At 47.0% G+C, this 18,315-nt stretch overlaps 1 non-coding gene across 1 annotated transcript; it reads left to right on the plus strand.

Annotated features, from left to right (window-relative positions):
* The first annotated feature begins 17,975 nt into the window (after positions 1–17,975).
* LOC138072064 (U6 spliceosomal RNA) lies at positions 17,976–18,079 on the plus strand. The gene has a single exon (XR_011144217.1). It is a non-coding gene; the product is annotated as a U6 spliceosomal RNA (small nuclear RNA).
* The last annotated feature ends 236 nt before the right edge of the window (positions 18,080–18,315 follow it).

The following is an 18,315-nucleotide window of genomic DNA, read 5'->3' on the forward strand; positions in this document are numbered from 1 at the left end:
TTTAAGAGACTGACAAGTAAGACACCAAGTAGCTCGTAGGTGAAGAGGGTCACTTCAGGCTGAAACATTCCATGTTGAGGTCATCTTACTAAGGAAAGGGCGGTAAATAAGACGCATCGCTATTGGAAAGTCTACAAACAGCAAGTTATTCAAGATATCGATGGGCGAGTCCCTTACTTGGCTCAGAGCAGTAGCCTTCTGCTTGTTCTGCAAAATGATACTGGGCTGCTCCATGGTTTTCTTTGGGTCTGAAACTGATGGCTAGAATCATTCCACGGGGTGGTTGGATACCCTTTCCCCTGCACGCTGGTTTAGTGGTCAAGACGGATGATGCTATGTGCGTTGAGAACGCGCGAAGAACTTCCTTGGTGGCTCAACGGTTAAGAATCCACCTGCCGACGCAAGGGGGACGCTGGTTTAATTCCTGGTCTGGGAAGATGCCACGGGCCATGGGGCAAGTAAGACTGTGCCCCAGGACTATTGAAGCCCAAGAGACTGGCACCTGTGCTCAGCAACAAGAGAAGCCACCGCGATGAGAAGCCTGCCTACAGCAGCTAGAGACTGGCCCCCGCTCGCAGCCAGAGAAAGCCTGCACATGGCAACAAAGGTCCACCACAGTCGAAACAGAAAATACATCTTAAAAAAGAAAAAAAGGAATGCACGGAAAGGTTAATTGCTCACAGGGTGAGGCTTTGCTAGGGAGGACAGGGCAAGCTCCCAAGAGAAGATACAGGAAGCTTTGAAGCGGGGAGCAGGGAAGGGGCAGGACGGTTTCTAGGAGGTTAGGGGCTGAGCCTGCGGTGAGGGGTCCTGAACACAGGTTGTTGCCTGCAGAGTGTAAACCCCGTCATCAGCCTGCCCAGGTGTGGACAGGAGGGGGCGGGGAGAGGAGGACTTGAAAATGGTCAGTGGCCTGATATCAACGGTTGAGTCAACTCTTCATCAAACTGCTTTCTCTATTTTATCTTGGCTGCACTTGCAGCATGTGGGATCCTAGTTCCCTGACCAGGCGTCAAACCCACGCCCTCTGCAGTGGAAGTGTGGAGCCTTAACCAGTGGACCACCAGGAAAGTCCCGCAGAGCACCTCCTTCATGCAGGTTAAGTAACCAAGTCACACCGATTTACCTGGGATCAAAAGTCAAGCCAACCTCGAAACAAGCCAAAATCAGACTTGACTACCTGATGGTTTCATTGGAAGGACAGGTGCTGAAGCTGAAGCTCCAGTGCTTTGGCCACCTGATGCGAAGAGCCAACTCATAGGAAAAGACCCTGATGCTGGGGATAGATTGAGGGCAGGAGGAGAAGGGGACGACAGACGATGAGATGGTTGGACGGCATCACCGACTCGATGGACTTGAATTTGAGCAAACTCTGGGAGTTGGTGATGGACAGGGAGGCCTGGCGTGCTGCAGCCCATGAGGTGGCAAAGAGTTGGACACGACTGAGTGACTGAACAACAATTAACAACCTGGGCCCCAGCTTAAGCTTGTGCCAACTTTCCATTCAGGGAAAATCAGGAGAATAACAAAGCGCTACTGTTTATCTCCCCTGCACGTGAGATCTTGAAATGCACATTCAAGGGCTGAGAGATCTTTGAAAGAGACTCGCACAACGCCGACCACATCAGAGGAGATGGAGAGAAGTCCAAGAATGAGGACTCAACCTATTATAAGAAATACGCCGTCATCTCCAGCTTCTTGTGGTTATATCTCACATTTTACACAAGCTTTCTATGTAAGGATTTCTTTTTTCTTTTTTTTTTTTAAAGGCATTTTTTAGGACGTCCCTGGTGGTAAAGAATCTGCCTGCCAGTGCAGAAGACATGGGTTCAATCCTCAGGAAGATGCCATGGAGCAACTAAGCCCGAGCACCACAACTATTACCCGAGCCTCTGCTCCAGGCCAGGAAGCCACAGGCACTGAGTCCAGATGCCGCAGCTACTGAAGCCGGTGTACCTGAGAGGCCTTGCTCTGAGCAAGCCACTCAGGGAGAAGCCCACCCACCGTAATTTGCAGCCCCTGTTCACTGCAGCTAGAGAAAGCTCAGGCAGCATGAAGACCCAGCACAGCCAATAAGTAAATAAAATTGCGCGTGCGCGCGCACACACACACACACACACAGATACATATTTCTATGATCCAATGGATGATGGCAATCTGATCTCCAGTTCCTCTGTCTTTTCTAAATTGAGCTTGCACATCTGGAATTTTTCAGTTCACGTACTGTTGATATATAAATCTGTCTAAAAAAATTGTTTTTTTTTTTTTTAAAACAGAATTTCCCTGGTGGTCCAGGGGTTAACAGTCCATACTTCCAACACAAGGGTGTGCATTCGATCCCTGGTTGCGGAACTACGATCCCAGACACCTTGCAGTATGGCCAGAAAATGAAAAAAAAAACTTTTTTTTTAAAAGAGGCATTTTTACGCCTCAAATTAAGCACGTGTATTCTCTGTAAGAATGCCTTGATAAGTAGCTTTTGTGTACCAACGCTGCAGGCTTCCACGACTCCAGGGGAGACAGTTTCAAAGCTCCGAATCAGTATACTGTTATTATTATTTAATAAATAATGATCCTTTTCAGCTCTTCCTCTCAAAGACAGCTGGCTTGCCTTCCAGACAGTGGGACGCTTCCAGAGACAAGGGTCCTTCACTGAAGAGTTTGCCTCGCAGAAGCAGTAAATAGAGGTCAAGGACAGACACCAGCCAAGGACTTTGCTATCTGAGACGCCTCTTACCACCAGCTTACAGCGTCTCTTAATATGGGGACGAGAGACCTTCAATTGTCATTCCCCACAACTCATTCATCTTGTGCCGTCGTGAAAGCCAATTAGGCAACATAAGTGTGAGCGACTTCACTGGCAGGTCCTCTCTCTTGTCATTAAATCTCCTTCTAAAGTGTTTAAAGGACCCTTTGAATGTAGTGCCAAGGGGAAAAAGCAGCAGGCTACGCTTCCACCATCTGAGAAATTGCTTTACAACACTTTCATCCCAGCAGACACGCACTCAAGACAGTTCAGGCACTGGGTTTGGCACTTAAAATACATACTGTACTTTTAGTCGCTCAGTGGGGTCCGACTCTTTGCAACCTTGTGGACTGCACGTAGCCCGCCAGGCTCCTCTGTCCACAGGATTCTCCAGGCAAGAACACTGGAGTGGGTTGTCATTTCCTCCTCCAGGGGATCTTCCCGACCCAGGGATCAAAGCCAGGTCTCCCGCATTGCAAGAGGATTCTTTGCCAGCTGAGCCACCAGGGAAGCCCAAGAATACTGGAGTGGGTAGCCTACTCCTTCTGCAGAGGATCTTCCCAACCCAGGGATTAAACCCAAGTCTCCTGCATCGCGGGTGGATTCTTTACCATCTGAGCCACCAGAGAAGCCCAGGGAAAATAAATATATACTGATGAATAAGCAGGAAGATAAACATGCAAGATCAAAAAGATACACTTATTTTATACTAAAGGAACGTGAGTGATGCTGACAGGAGCAGCTGCCGACTCAGACCTCTCCAGGGATGAAATTCAGCTCATCATCACTTAGCCCTTAAGGCTCTTCCTTCACTGATATCCCCTTAAGACTCTTCCTTCATCGATATCTCCTGAAGGCTTGCTTATTTCATTTACTATGGATGGACATTTGAGTGGGTTTCTTCTTTAAAAGTGAAAGTCGCTCAGTCTTGTCCCACTCTTTGCGACCCTGTGGACTATACAGTCCATGGAATCCTCCAGGCCAGAATCCTGGAGTGGGTAGCCTTTCCCTCCTCCAGGGGATCTTCCCAACCCAGAGATCGAACCCACGTCTCCTGCATTGCAGGCGGATTCTTTACCAGCTGAGCCACCAGGGAAGCCCAAGAATACTGGAGTGGGTAGCCCATCCCTTCTCCAGGGGATCTTGAGGGGATTATAAACAGTGCTGTTAAAAAAGTTATTTTCCATGTCAATGTGGATGAAACATGGATTTCTACGCATGGAACTGCTCAGTTTAGGGTATACATTTTCCTTTAGTGGGGACGGCTGAGCAGTTTTCCTACCTGACCAATTAGTACACCGTGAGAGAGTTCCCGTTGCTCCACACCTTTGTTTGTTTGTTTGAGATTCTGGTGGTTATACATTGCATCACACCGTGTTTTCAATCTGCCTTATCCTGATGACTAACAAACTTCAGAAGTTTTTCATGTTTATTGCTTATTTAGATACTCTTTGGGCTTCCCTTGTGGCCCAGCTGGTATAGAATCTGCCTGCAATGCGGGAGACCTGGGTTTGATCCCTGGGTTGGGAAGACGCCCTGGAGAAGGGAAAGGCTACTCACTCCAGTATTCTGGCCTGGAGAATCCCATGGACTGTATAGTCCACGGGGTCGCAAAGAGTCAGACATGACTGAGTGAGTTTCTTAGACACTCTTCTTATTTTTATTATTATTGCTTTTATTTTGGGGTGTACCGTGCAGCTTTCAGGATCTTACTTCCCTGATCAGGGATTGAACTGCAGGCCCGTGGCAGTCAGTGTAAGTCCTGAGTCCTAAGCACTGGACAGCTGAAGGGATTCCCTAAACAGTCTGTTTGGAAAGTGTCTATTCGGGAACTTCCCTGGGAGTCCAGTGGTTAAGACTCTGTGCTTCCACCGCATGGGACACTGGTCAATCTCTGGTTACAGAACTTAAGATCCCAGGCAGTATACTCAAAAAAAGAAAAGTGTCTATTCAGGCCCATATTTCAACAGCGTTTTCTACATTTTTGATACTGACATATATTGTTTCTACATCTAGCACATATATATATATATATATATACATGCACACATATATATATTAATTTATATATTTCTCACTCTTTCTTCTTTAAAGGGTTTTAAAGGGCTTCTTTAAGTGAGCTTCCTTTAAGGGGCTTCCCTGATGGCTCAGCTGGTAAAGAATCCGCCTGCAATGTGGGAGACCTGGGTTCCATCCCTGGGTTGGGAAGATGCCCTGGAGAAAGGAAAGGCTACCCACTCCAGTATTGTGGCCTGAAGAATTCCATGGACTGTATAGTCTATAGGGTTGCAAAGAGTCGGACAGGACTGAGCGACTTTCACTTCACTTCACTCCTTCAGTGTTGTCTTTTGAGGAACAAAAACTCTAAATATTTTTAGCTTTGATTGTGGTGTAATTTGAGCCTCCCCGCCCATGACTACTCAAAAACACTCATCTTAGCCACAGTCTTGAATGAGCGCATCCACTAGCGTTTCCAACAAATTGCACCTTGTGTATTGGTTTGCTTACATCATCACACAGGGAACCTGATCTCCACCCCAAAACGACTGTCTGTCTTCTTTATCACAGTAGGAGTATAATAACTCCTGGGTTTAACTTTTAATACATGTGAAGACCTAAACAACGCTCGCTGTTAGCATAAAAAGCAAATCAGCGGGAAGTTTACAATATTGGAAATCAGAGGACAATTACATACCAAATGAACATCTTCTCCATTAACTACAGGTAGTTTTTGTTCAATAGATATGTCCCAGATTTACCTGGATTACTCATCAGACTGATGCATCCAGTTGCAGTCAATTTGCCTTTCTTCACACACCTATCTGGGTTTGCCCCTAGGAAAGTATAATTAGGAAGATGGTGGCTCTTAAAATGGTTTCCCAGGTGGCTCTGTGGTAAAGAATACACCTGCCAGTGTGGGAGATGGGAACTCATAACCTGGCTTGGGCAAGATCCCCCGGAGAAGGAAAGGGCAACCCACTCCGGTATTCTTGCCTGGGAAATCCCGAGGACACAGGAGGGGTGGTGCGGGGGAGGGGTGGCTACAGAGAAGCCTGTGGGGGTGGGGACAGGGGGTGGGGGTGGCAGGGTGAGGGGAGGGGGGCTACCGTCCACAGGGTTGCAGAGTCAGACATGACCAAGCAAACGCACAAACAACAGCAAGCTCTTGAAATGCCAGATCAAGGAAGGCCTTCAGCTTAGCTTTTCACCATCGGGATGCTCGAGAGCTCGGTTGACAGGGAGAGTACCCAGCTGTGCAGTAGTGAAGAGAGAAAATTAAAAAATGAAGGATGATATCATCTTGGGTAGGGTAAAAATAAGGACTGAGGATAGTACCGATGCTGCTGAGGGCAAGGATCTGGGTGGGAAAACATGATGGGCATAAAAATGGGATGAAACCAAGCACCCCCCGCAACAGAGGCTCAGAGCCTTAAGCAATGGACCACCAGGGAAGTCTGATAAAGACAAAGCAACTGACAACAGAAAAGAACGACTGCTGACTACTAGCCCTCATCACTTCCCCAGAGCAGGCGTCCAAGAGGGGTGGCCACTCAGGCCTTACGGAAGAGGGGTGATCGCTCAGGGGTTACAGAGTCGGTGAATGCAGAAAAGAAGGGCTGGCTTGCATCAGAGGATGATAAACTCTGGTAACTGACAGGAAAGAGAGGGAGAAACTTCAGGAGAAGGTGAGGTTTATGGTTTTACAAACATCCCATACTCTCCAACTTTTGATCTTGGCATATCCCCTGGAGAACAGCTGTGGCTGGCTCTGCCTGGATTAGCCTTCACCAAGAAAAGAGTCAGGCAGAGATGTGAGAGCTGGACCATAAAGAAGGCTGAGCACAGAAGAATGGATGCTTTCCAACTGTGGTGCCGGAGAAGACCCGTGAGAGTCCGCTGGACTGCAAGGAGATCCACCCAGTCCATCCTAAAGGAAATCCACCCTGAAGATTCACTGGAAGGACGGATGCTGAAACTCCAATACTCTGGCCACCCAAAGCGAAGAAGCGGAAAAGAGAATACTGAGGGCAGGAGGAGGAAGGGGGCAACAGAGGATGAGATGGTTGGATGGCATCACTGACATGAGTTTGAGCAAGCTCCAGGAGATGGTGAGGGACAGGGAGGCCTGGCGTGCTGCAGTCCATGGGGTCGCAAAGAGCCAGACATGACTAAGCAACTGAACAACAACATCTCCTCTCTGGGCATGGTTTGGCTTCTCCCTCCTCTTCCAGAATATCTGTCCACAGGGGAGAGATTCCAGATGCTCATAGTGGGGTCCACCTCTCTCCTGCCTCACAAGGGCCTAGTCCTTGGTCTGGCTCCCAAGGCACATTCTGAGACCAAGAAGGACCCTGCGGGTTCCTGGGCACCATGTCTTTCTGGCCCCCACCCCCCCACCAAATTACTTTGATTCTAGCAAACAGCCTTCATTCATGTAGAAGACAGATGGGCTCCAGGTTAGGCATTTACAGACAGCCTGCTGTTTGCATTTACTGAGACAAGAGATAGCTGGGCTTCGGTTGGGGCATTTACAGTTAGCCTCCTAACAGCCCCTCGGAAATGGAAGTAACAACAAAAGCAGGGTAAATAGCCAGCCTTTGTCTCTTGTAGAGACCTCAAGGTAAGAGACATGGCAAAGACAAAGAGGGGCAAAACATTGTCTGATTAAGTAAAGGATTAAGGGATCTCCGTTCCCCTCCCCTTTGGGGACAAAGGAGACACTACAGACGTGTGGAAAGGCTCCTTGTGGGTCAAAAGTTAGGGGCCAAGGCCAGCCCATAATGAGTCACGCTCTTCCCAGAAGCCTTCACTGCAACGTCCATCTTGGCTGAGGGGTGCGTGGGCACCCAGCAGAGGGTCCCAGGGTGGGTCGGGTGTGGACAGGGAAGCCAGATACTTGGCCGGAAGGAAGACAAAGACCGGAAGAACTGACCTATAGAAATAAACGATGTAACCACCTCTTTGCACTCTCGATCACGAGGGCGGATGCCCACACCTTTTTTCTCTGGGTATGTGCCTTTCTGCCTTGCTCTCAACTAAGCCAACTGCTTCTCTGTGTGGTCTCCCACTTGTTGCTGTGCTGAAGAATCAACATTGCACCTGCATTGACAGTTTTGGCCTCCGTGATAAACGCATTTTTCACCGGGGAGCAGAGATCCAGGGAGAAACAGCTTCAAGCCTCTAAGCCCTTGCTGGTCTGGTGGCTGGGATTCCTGGTTTTCATCCAGGCTGCCCAGGTTCGATCTGGCTTCGGGCCACTGCTCACCTCTTAAGATTGAACCTACCTGAGTTTCTCTGAGTTCCAAAGGGCAGATCAAAGCCATGGCTAATCAGGGAAGGGGAAGGGATGGGAGACCAAGAAGGAACAAAAAGCCAAGAGCAGCCTTGACGCATCGTCCTGGTTCCCCATCAAGGGATACACACGACAATACCTTTGAGCTGTTTTGCAGATACTGAAACCCCTCCAGGTGGGACAGGTTGACGACGACTGGGGGTATGCTGTCCACACGCGTGCAGACCCCAGAACAGCTGGAACTGAAGGTTGATGATGCTGACTCCTAGTTACCTCACCAGCAACCCGTCAAAGGAAGGACCACCAGCTGATCACGCCCTCTCTGAACCACTACTGCTGTAGCCACGCGTTCTGGGAAACAGCCTCACTCAGAAGGACGATGCAGATGGTGGAGTGCAGTTGATTACACCGGCGGGCCCCAGGCAGAGTCTCCTCTTAGCCAAGGACCGAGACCCGTTTTTGTGAAAACCGGATATACCCTAAGTATACGTGCCCAAACCCACCTCCCCACATTACCTGAAACTAGTCTGAACAAAGGAAAAGAAAGATACAAGCAAAGTTAACGCGTGATTCATATGCCTTAAGCCTAGGTAGTTAACAGTGGACAATTATCAATAGGCCTGTGGTCATACCCCAATAAGCATAATAGAATGTATGATTCTATTTGGTTACAGAGATAACTAGGGTATTCTTTTAGGTGACTGAGAGTCTAGATACAAGCCCTGGGGCTCTTTCATTCTGGGGCTTGGTTTCCATAGATGGGCATAGAGCTCAAAGTTCACAGTCCGGCCCAAGATGGGGTCCTGCCTTCAAGACAGAGGCTGTTCTGTCTGTTTCCTCCTACGTTACGATAAAACTTCTCACTGTCCTCTCCAAGTAGGCACACATAGCTTTTTCAAGGCAGGAGCCCGCTGTATCCCTCATTGCCTGGCCAAACAATAAAAGCCACTCTTTTCTCTCCTTCAACCGAAACTCTCTGACGTTTGATTTGGCACTGGTGTACAGAGAGGCTGAGCTTTCGGCATCCATTTCTGACCGGTTTTGACCAATTCTAGGCATCAGTGAAGGGCTTCCTTGGTGGCCCGTAGGTAAAGAATTGTCCTGTATTGCAGGAGACCCAGGTTCGATCCCTGGGTTGGGGAAAGATCCCCTGGACAAGAGAATGGCAACCCACTGCAGTATTGTTGCCTGGAGAATCCCATGGACAGAGGAGCCTGGAGGGCTTCAGCCCAGGGGGTCGCAAGCGTCGGACATGAGTGAGTGACTAAAACACCTCCACCAGCCACCAGGGAAACTGCTTCTAAAGCTCATCTTCCATTTTCACCAGTGAAGAAGCCCTTTGGCATGCCCACTCAACACTGCAGGTAGCTGCCCTCTTGGTTCCTGCAAAACGACCCCTCTTTCTGTCGGGGATATAGGAAGCTCTTAAACAGAAGTGCCGGCCCAAGTAATAGACAAAAATAGTTCAAACCCAAGTGCTTCATAACAGCTTTGCAAGAGGCTTGAAACGTTTTCAATTATATAGTCGTGCAGGTTTCCCAAGAAGCGGGGCAATCTGTACGCGAGCTATTTTTCTCTGATGTCAGATTATAGTACAAGCAAAGCAATTAGCTTGAAAGGGCTTAGGAGGACCAGCGTGGAACAGAGGTGGATATCCAGAGACAGGAAGGCAGTCTTCAGGATTCACAGGCAAAGTCCAAGGGCAACAATCAATAGCCTGTACTTGGGTCAACAATAGACGGATTTGCATAATCGTAGCCTCAAATCTTGCCTGGAAAATCCCATGGACAGAGGAGCCTGGTAGGCTGCAGTCCATGGGGTCGCTACTAGGCGGACACGACTGAGCGACTTCCCTTTCACTTTTCACTTTCATGCATTGGAGAAGGAAATGGCAACCCACTCCAGTGTTCTTGCCTGGAGAATCCCAGGGACAGGGGTCGCACAGAGTCAGACACGACTGAAGCGACTTAGCAGCAGCAGCAGCAGCCTCAAATCTTAGGTTCCCAGGTGAGCCCTGTGGTTGAGTTCTTTGTTTCCTAGGAATGAAGCTGCTGACCAAACCCCCAACCCCACCCCACCCCACCCCCAAGCCATGGACAATCCAAGAGCTATGAGCTGTTTTCCCCAGAGATCTGGTATTATTCTGAGGACTTCCCTGGTCCTCCAGTGGCTAAGACTTTGAGCTCCCCACACAAAGAGCCAGGGTTCAATCCCTGGTCAGGGAGCTAGATCCCAGGTTGCTGTTCAGTTGCTCAGTTACGTCCAACACTTTGCGACCCCATGGGCTGCAGCAGGCCAGGCCTCCCTGTCCACCACCAACTCCTGGAGTTCACTCAAACTTGAGTCCATTGAGTCTGTGATGCTATCCAATCATCTCAACCTCTGTCGTCCCCTTCTCCTCCCACCTTCAATCTTTCCCAGCATCAGGGTCTTTTCTAATGAGTCAGTTCTTCGCATCAGGTGGCCAAAGTATTGGAGCTTCAGCTTCAGCATCAGTCCTTCCTATATTCAGGGTTGATTTCCTTTAGGATTGACTGGCTTGATCTACTTGCTGTCCAAGGGACTCTCAAGAATTGTCTCCAGCACCACAGTTTGAAGGCATCAATTCTCGGGTACTCCGCCTTGTTTATGGTCCAGCTCTCATATCCATACATGACTGTTGGAAAAAACCATAGCATTGACTAGATGGACCTCTCTTGGCAAAGTGATGTCTCTGCTTTTTAATACATTGTCTAGGTTTCTCATTGCTTTTCTTCCAAGGAGCAAGTGTCTTTTAATTTCATGGCTGCAGTCACCATCTCCAGTGATTTTGAAGTCCAAGAAAATAAAACCTGTTGCTCTTTTCACTTTCTCCCCTTCTATTTGCCAGGAAGCAATGGGACCACATGCCATGATCTTAGCTTTCTGAAAGTTGAGTTTTAAGCCAGCTCTTTCACGCTCCTCTCTCACTTTTCACCAAGAGGCTCTTTAGTTCCTCTTTGCTTTCTGCCATTAGAAGCGTACATCTGCATATCTGACGTTATTGCTGACTGTGGCTCAGATCATGAGCTCCTTTTTGCAAAATTCAGGCTCAAATTGAAGACGGTATGGAAAACCACTACACCATTGTACAGGAGGCGGTAACCAAAATCATCCCGAAGAAAAAGAAATACAAAATGTTGAAATGGTTGTCTGAGGAGGACTTACAAATAGCTGAGAATTTAGGAGAAGCAAAAGGCAAAGGAGCAAGGGAAAGATAAACCCAACTGAATGCAGACTTCCAGAGAACAGCAAGGAGAGATGAGAAGCCTTTTTAAGTGAACAGTGCAAAGAAATAGAGGAAAACAATAGAATGGGAAAGACCAGAGGTCTCTTCAAGAAAATTAGAGATACCAAGGGAACATTTCATGCAAGGATGGGCTCGATAAAGGACAGCTCTCACGTGCTGCAACTGAAAGGTCCTGCATGCCCCAAATAAGAAGACTTGGAGCAGCCAAATAAATAAAATAAATCTCAAAGAGAGCAAATTGTCATTATTTCACATATACGCATACTTTGGGACTTTTAGTGAAGCTATTTAAACCAGCACCCACTTAAGTCATTTCTGATAACCATCATATTCATGCTTTAAAAGAGAAAAGAGAGAAAGTGAAGTCGCTCAGTCGTGTCTGACTCTTTACAACCCCATGGACTGTAGCCCAGCAGGGTCCTCTGCCCATGGAATTTTCCAGGTAAGAATACTGGAGTGGGTTGCCATTTCCTTCTTCAGGGGATGTTCCCGAGCCGGGGATTGAACCTGGGTCTCCCGCATTGCAGGCAGATGCTTTACCATCTGAGCCACCAAGGAAGCCCATTCATGCTTTGAACACATTCAAAATCCACTTGACTTTCAAGCCTATCGTATCATATTGATTTTACCCCGTAATCTTTACTAAGGGTAAATGAAGACTGTTGAAGATGATTAACGTAAATCTGGGGCAGGGGGCGGGGTGGGGAACAATTAGCCAAGTCTTAAGATTCACATCAGCTTGTGCTTTTTGTGTGGATAGATCTTTATCAAATGTCAGATGTTTATCAAATGCTCAGTGAAATCAATTCGGTAAAGTAGCAGCATTCTCCTTCGTAGAAACCAAGCAGGAGGGAAAGATGAGATGTTTAGCATACTGATGGTTAGGACGTTGGAAAAGAGATGGGAAAAGACCAATGTTCCTATGAAAGAAAGCACTGTTTTGAGGAACCTAAGTAAGACAGGGCTTCTGAGGGGGCTGCCGTGGTAAAGAATCCAGCTGCCAAGCAGGAGATGCGGGTTCGATCCCTGTGTTGGCAAGATCACTTGGAGGAGCGAAGGACAACCCATTCCAGTATTGTTGCCTGGAGAATTCCATGGACAGAGGAGCCTGGTGGGCTACAGCCCATGGGGTTGCAAAGAGAAGGACACGACTTAGCAACTGAACACAAGTAAGATAGAGGAGTTAGGCAACTGGAATTCACTCAGCGTTGAAAGGAGTTAGGTTTAAATGTTATGTTTTTACCGGTTAAATCAAGCCCTTTATAAAAACTTTGAAGCCCAAGCGATATTACATGAAAGAGACACGGACAGCGTCTGGGCACTGAAGGTGCATATTCCCAGGTGTTCCGCCTACCTGTTTGCAGGGCATCTGGGCCCTCCTTTTTGTCTGCTCCCATGTACCATCCACCCATATTCACTGGGGGTGTCAATGAATGATGTCAGCAAACACGTCCTTCACCCTTCGTCAAGGCCCTTGTCTGCGCAGTCATCATCTTCTTTTCTATCTCCCCATTGACTTGTTCACCTCTCTGCCTTTGGGTTACAGAGAGCCGTGTCTAACCCACAGAGACGTTCCTTTAAGTAAAAAACAAGGAAGAGGGGACTTCCCTACTGGTCCAGTGGCTAAAACGCCAAGCAGGGGGCCCGGTTTGATCCCTGGCTGGGTGACGCTAGTGGTGAAGAACCTGCGTGCCAGGGCAGGAGGGAGTAAGACCCAGGGGTTCGATCCCTGGGTTGGGAAGATCCCCTGGAGAAGGAAGCGGCAACCCTCTCCAGTATTCTGGCCTGGGAAGTCCCAGTGGACAGAGGAGCCTGGCGGGCTAGAGTCCACGGGGTCACAAAGAGTCAGACACAACTCAAGCGACTTTGCACGCACACAAAGAGAACTAGAGTCCATATTCCACAACTCAAGAGTTTACACGCCGCAATGCTCAAAGATCCTATGTGCTGTAGCTAAGACCCGGCACAGCCAAACAAATCAATATTTTTTAAAAATTCAAGGAAGAAATCTCTTTGGATCATTTTTGCTGCCTCCCCCATCCCCAAGGTCGACTTCCCGGGAATGGAGATCTGGGGTGTCACTCACCAGACGTCAAGTTGAGACCAAGTTCCTTGTCACAAGGAAGTACCCCCGTTGAACACTCAAGAGTTCCAAAGACTGACAAATCCCATCCGGGAGAAGCCCTACTGTGTCCTGGGATCGGCAGAACATTCATCAGGAAGGCTGTTTCTAACCCCACCCTCTCAGCATCCTCATTGAAACAGGCCTCTGAGGGAATGTAGGAAAGAATAAAGACCAGAAAAGCATATTCCATGACATGAAGACGTGGCTTTTGAGGGCCTCCGAGCTGTTTATGGACTTTCCAGGTACCTCAACTGGTAAATAGGCCTAAAAGGCAGGAGATCTGGGTTCGATCCCTGGGTCAGGAAGATCCCCTGGAGGAGGGCATGGCAATCCATTCCAGAATTCTTGCCTGGAGAATCCCTTGGACAGAGAGAAGTCTGGCAGGCTACAGTCCATGGGGTCGCAAAGAGTCAGACACGACTGAGTGATTAAACCAGCACTCAAGGCACAGACGCCGGGTCATGTAATGAAGGGGAATGACAAAAAAGACAAATTGTATCTCATGTCATCATCTTAGCATTCTTGTGAAGTGAAGTTGCTCAGTCGTGTCCGACTCTGCGAGTCTGGACAGCCGGCAGCCTCCCAGGCTGCTCTGTCCATGGGATTCTCCAGGCAAGAATACTGGAGTGGGTTGCCAGTTCCTTCTCCAGGGGAACGTTCCCAACCCAGGGATGGAACCCGGGTCCCCCACATTGCAAGTGGATGCTTTACCGTCTGAGCCACCAGGGAAGCCCATTCTTGGCACAGCATCCTTGAAGGGATCATTAAATTGTCTCTCTCTCCAAGGTGATGCAATCATTTAATTTACATCAACAAATGCTTTGAGTCAGCTGAACTTTTTTCCTGAGTTTGACACAAATAATTCAAGCGTTTTCAACCTGTATTTCTGTTCAAAGAAATAGTTCTCTTTATGTCAAATCAGATTTCTTGAAAAAGAAAGCCAGTTTCTTTGTCCAGATGACACAATCCTAGCTGATTTTATACTTTTTTTTCCATTATCTTTTTAAAAACGACTATTATTTTAAAATGAGATGGGTACAATACCATGCTGGGAAACGAATGCTGTCAATAGACATTATTATCACAAAACAGGAATGTAAGAAAAACAGTTGACAGTGAGATCTACAGCTTGCTTTAAAATAGCAGCAAAAAAATAGTTCAAAGCTTATGCTGTTTGTTATTGGATGTTTGGTGGGAAGACGTTTTATCTGCCCCAAACTATGCAGCTTGGGCTTATTTCTATTGTGTTTGTTGTCAGATTTTTCTCTACTGGATTTCTCAAAATTCAAAAGAGGATTATACTACATTTATAATTGTACCTATAAATATACTAGCTGAAAGCCTTTTTTTTTTCTCCCTTGGGGGATAAAAGACACCACTTGGAGGATATTCTCTGCATAAACTCATATTTTCTCCTAGTTTTCTACTGAGATCAACTCTTTCATCTTTCCATCAAGCCTGTCTTCATTTTCCCCTTTTGGTCATGATCCTAATTTTACCTGAATCCTCAACCATGTGTACTGAAATGACAGCTGTGGTTTAATATTGGAATTCAACATGTCAAAATAGCTTCACTCCAAAAAAGATGACATTTCTGTGTATTGACTTTGGAGAGTCAGCTCTGAGTGCCATTTATTTTTTAATCTAGTGATATTGGGAGTGTTTATAAATGCTCAAGATTTTTTTTCCTTTTTTTTTTTGGCTTCACTATGCACGCCTGTTGGATCTTAGTTCCCTGACTGGGGGTCAAACCTGCGCCCATACATTGGAAGGAGGAGACTTAACTATTGGAGCACCAGGGAAGTTTCCTCAAGATGCTTTTAACTATAGTTCCTTCTTGCTCAGTCATAACCAGGAACTGTGTACCAGAGGTCTCAGGGTTTGTGATATGATGAAACCCGTTGTGGTCATATATTAAACAAGAAAGGACTCAACTACTTAAGAACTCATAATGTCAAGAGCTTTGATAACCTCCCAGGAAAAGATGCTTTAAAACAGGATTCATGTCAATGTATGGCAAAACCAATACAGTATTGTAAAGTAAAATAAAGTAAAAATAAGAATTAAAAAAAAAAGTTCAAAGAAAAAAAAACCAGGATTTATTTTTTTAAAAGATTAAAAAAAAATATGGACCGTTTTTAAAGTCTTTATTGAATTTGTTACAACATTGTGTCTCTTTTTATGTTTCTGGTCTGTGAGGCATGTGTGACCTTAGCTCCCTTACCAGGGATCGAACCAGCATCCTCTCCACTGGAAGAAAGACGAAGTCCCAACCAGTGGACCGCGAGGGAAGTTCCCCAAATCAGATTTCTCATGGGTGGTAACTTCTGAGACCAGCCAGAGATTTTGGAATGTCCACTTATGCCCTGCAAGTTCAGTTCAGTTCAGTCGCTCAGTCGTGTCCAACTCTTTGCGACCCCAAGAATTGCAAGTTACATGCAACTAAATGCTGACCTTACACGTATCATCCACGGAAAGCATTAGAGAGTGTTCTCTTCCTTCACAGTTTCCCCCAAAGATACTGCAGTCCCCGTAAGCTTGGTCACAGGACAGCCTCTAACCACTCTAAAATCTCACAGGTGTAGGGACTTCCCTGGTGATCCGGTGGTTAAGACTTTGCCTTCCAGAGCAAGGAATGTGAGTTCCACCCCTGATCGGGGCACAAAGATGTCATGTACCTTGCAGCCAAAGAATTAAAAAAAAAAAAAAAGAAGAAGAAATATTGTAACAAAACTAATAAAGACTTCTAAAATGGGTCGTATTAAAAAAAATCTTACAATCTCACTGGTTGCAAAACGCTTACTTCTTCCTCATCCTCTCTCCCCAGTGTGGATGCAGACAGGTTCAGCTCATCCTCGTGACTCACAGACCTGACTGAGGGAGGCTCTGCGATCTTACGATGCCTCTGTCCCAAAATGAGGCTCGGTAGCAGCAGGTTGACTAGAGAGGCAGGCAGAGGTGAGGAGCTCTGCCCAGAAGTGGTGTCTATCACCTCTCCCTCGTGTTCCATCACGAGAAGTCTGCACTAGTCACCTGGGCAAATCTACCTCCAAAGGCACGGACTTCTCCCTCCAGAAGTAGAGGAGAAGCCACACGCAGGAATATTTATAATGCCTACCCCGGTGCTGGGAAAGACAGAAGGCAAAAGGAAAAGAGGGCAACAGAGGATGAGATGGTTGGATGGCATCATCCACGGACATGAGTTTGAGCAGACTCAGAGAGGTAGTGAAGGACAGGGAAGCCTGGCGTGCGGCAGTCCCTGGGGTCCCAAAGACTTGGACACAACTGAGCAACTGAACACCAACACTTGGGGGGAAGGAGAATTCAGCATGTCTGAACCACTACAGCAAAAATAAAACATGAGTACCCCTGATGCTGGGAGGGATTGGGGGCGGGAGGAGAAGGGGACGACAGAGGATGAGATGGCTGGATGGCATCACCAACTCGATGCACGTGAGTATGAGTGAACTCTGAGAGTTGGTGATGGACAGGGAGGCCTGGCGTGCTGCAATTCATGGGGTCGCAAAGAGTCGGACACCAGTGAGAGACTGAACTGAACTGACCCTGAAGTCCCTTACTTCAGGGCAAGGGTGGGAGAGACTATCATTGAACACGTATATTACCATATGCAAAATACCCAGGGCCAGCTGGATGCACAAAGTGGGGTACCCAAAGCTGGTGCTCTGGGACAAGCTAGACGGATGGCGTGGGGAGCGAGGTGGGAGGGGGGTTCAGGATGGAGGGAACAGAGGTATCCCCGTGGCCGATGCATGCTGATGCATGACAAAAAAAAAATCATCACAATATTGTAATTATTCTCCAATCAAAATAAATAAATGATTTTAAACAACAGCAGCAACAACAAAGGATCATTCACCTCTGAATTAATATAATTCACTTATACAAAGAGATGCTGAAGCGTGCAAAATGGCCCTGGCTGAATCTCGGCAATGCCCACTACCATTCGGCATAACAATATTTAGGGAAGGGTGGAAATGAGTCTGAAGTGATCTTCATTAATTAAATGCATCAGATCCAGCATTTCAGGAAAGCTCTGGAGTGACAGCGGCGACTTTATAAGGGAGACAGCGGGAGAAAGCCGAAAATAATGAATCTCACTTTCCATCTCCTTTTTGAGAAACTGTTTACCGACTCATATTTCTTTTAAGAACATCACATTTTGTGACCGCCGCCAGGAAGGTGAGACAAGAGAGGGACACAAATCTAGGCGTGCGTTGCTGTGTCGGTTTCTTACAGTTTCCCATCTCCAACTCCTTTTCTTAGTGGACACAGCGTGATTTGTTTCATGCAGAAAGTTCTCAACCCAACGGGGATGTTTTTTCCTGCCCAGTTGTGTTGAGATTGGGTACTGTGGTGAGTGAACCAACATAAACGCTTGCGGGATTATACACGTGGACAAGATCTCTTCAGGAGAAGATGGAACTCAGTTGGACACAGATTACAGGATCTGTTGTCAGAGGATAAAGAGTGTTTTGACCATCTCGTTTAATGTCATGTAATACTCTCTCAAAAGTACAGCATGGTGGCTGGTTCAGCAGCACATATACTAAAATTGCAAGGATACAAAGATTAGCATGGCCCCTGAGCAAGCATGGTATGGAAATTCTTGAAACGTTACATTAAAAAGAAAAAAGTTACACCATGAAACATTTCCCCCCAAAACGTTTTCAAATTATAATAGCAACGGCATCATTTTTTTTTTTACACCATCCGATCTCAGCATTGTTACCGAAAACAAATATCTGTCTCAAAAGAAACCAAGTAGCAAAACATGGCAGGCAAGGTTTGCTTTACAGACTGGAAACATTAGCATTTTGAGAGGAACATGTTCATATGCAAAACGCACTCGCTTTGTATGGGAT

Source organism: Capricornis sumatraensis, chromosome X (genome assembly GCF_032405125.1).
Source record: "Capricornis sumatraensis isolate serow.1 chromosome X, serow.2, whole genome shotgun sequence".
Lineage (NCBI taxonomy): Eukaryota > Metazoa > Chordata > Mammalia > Artiodactyla > Bovidae > Capricornis > Capricornis sumatraensis.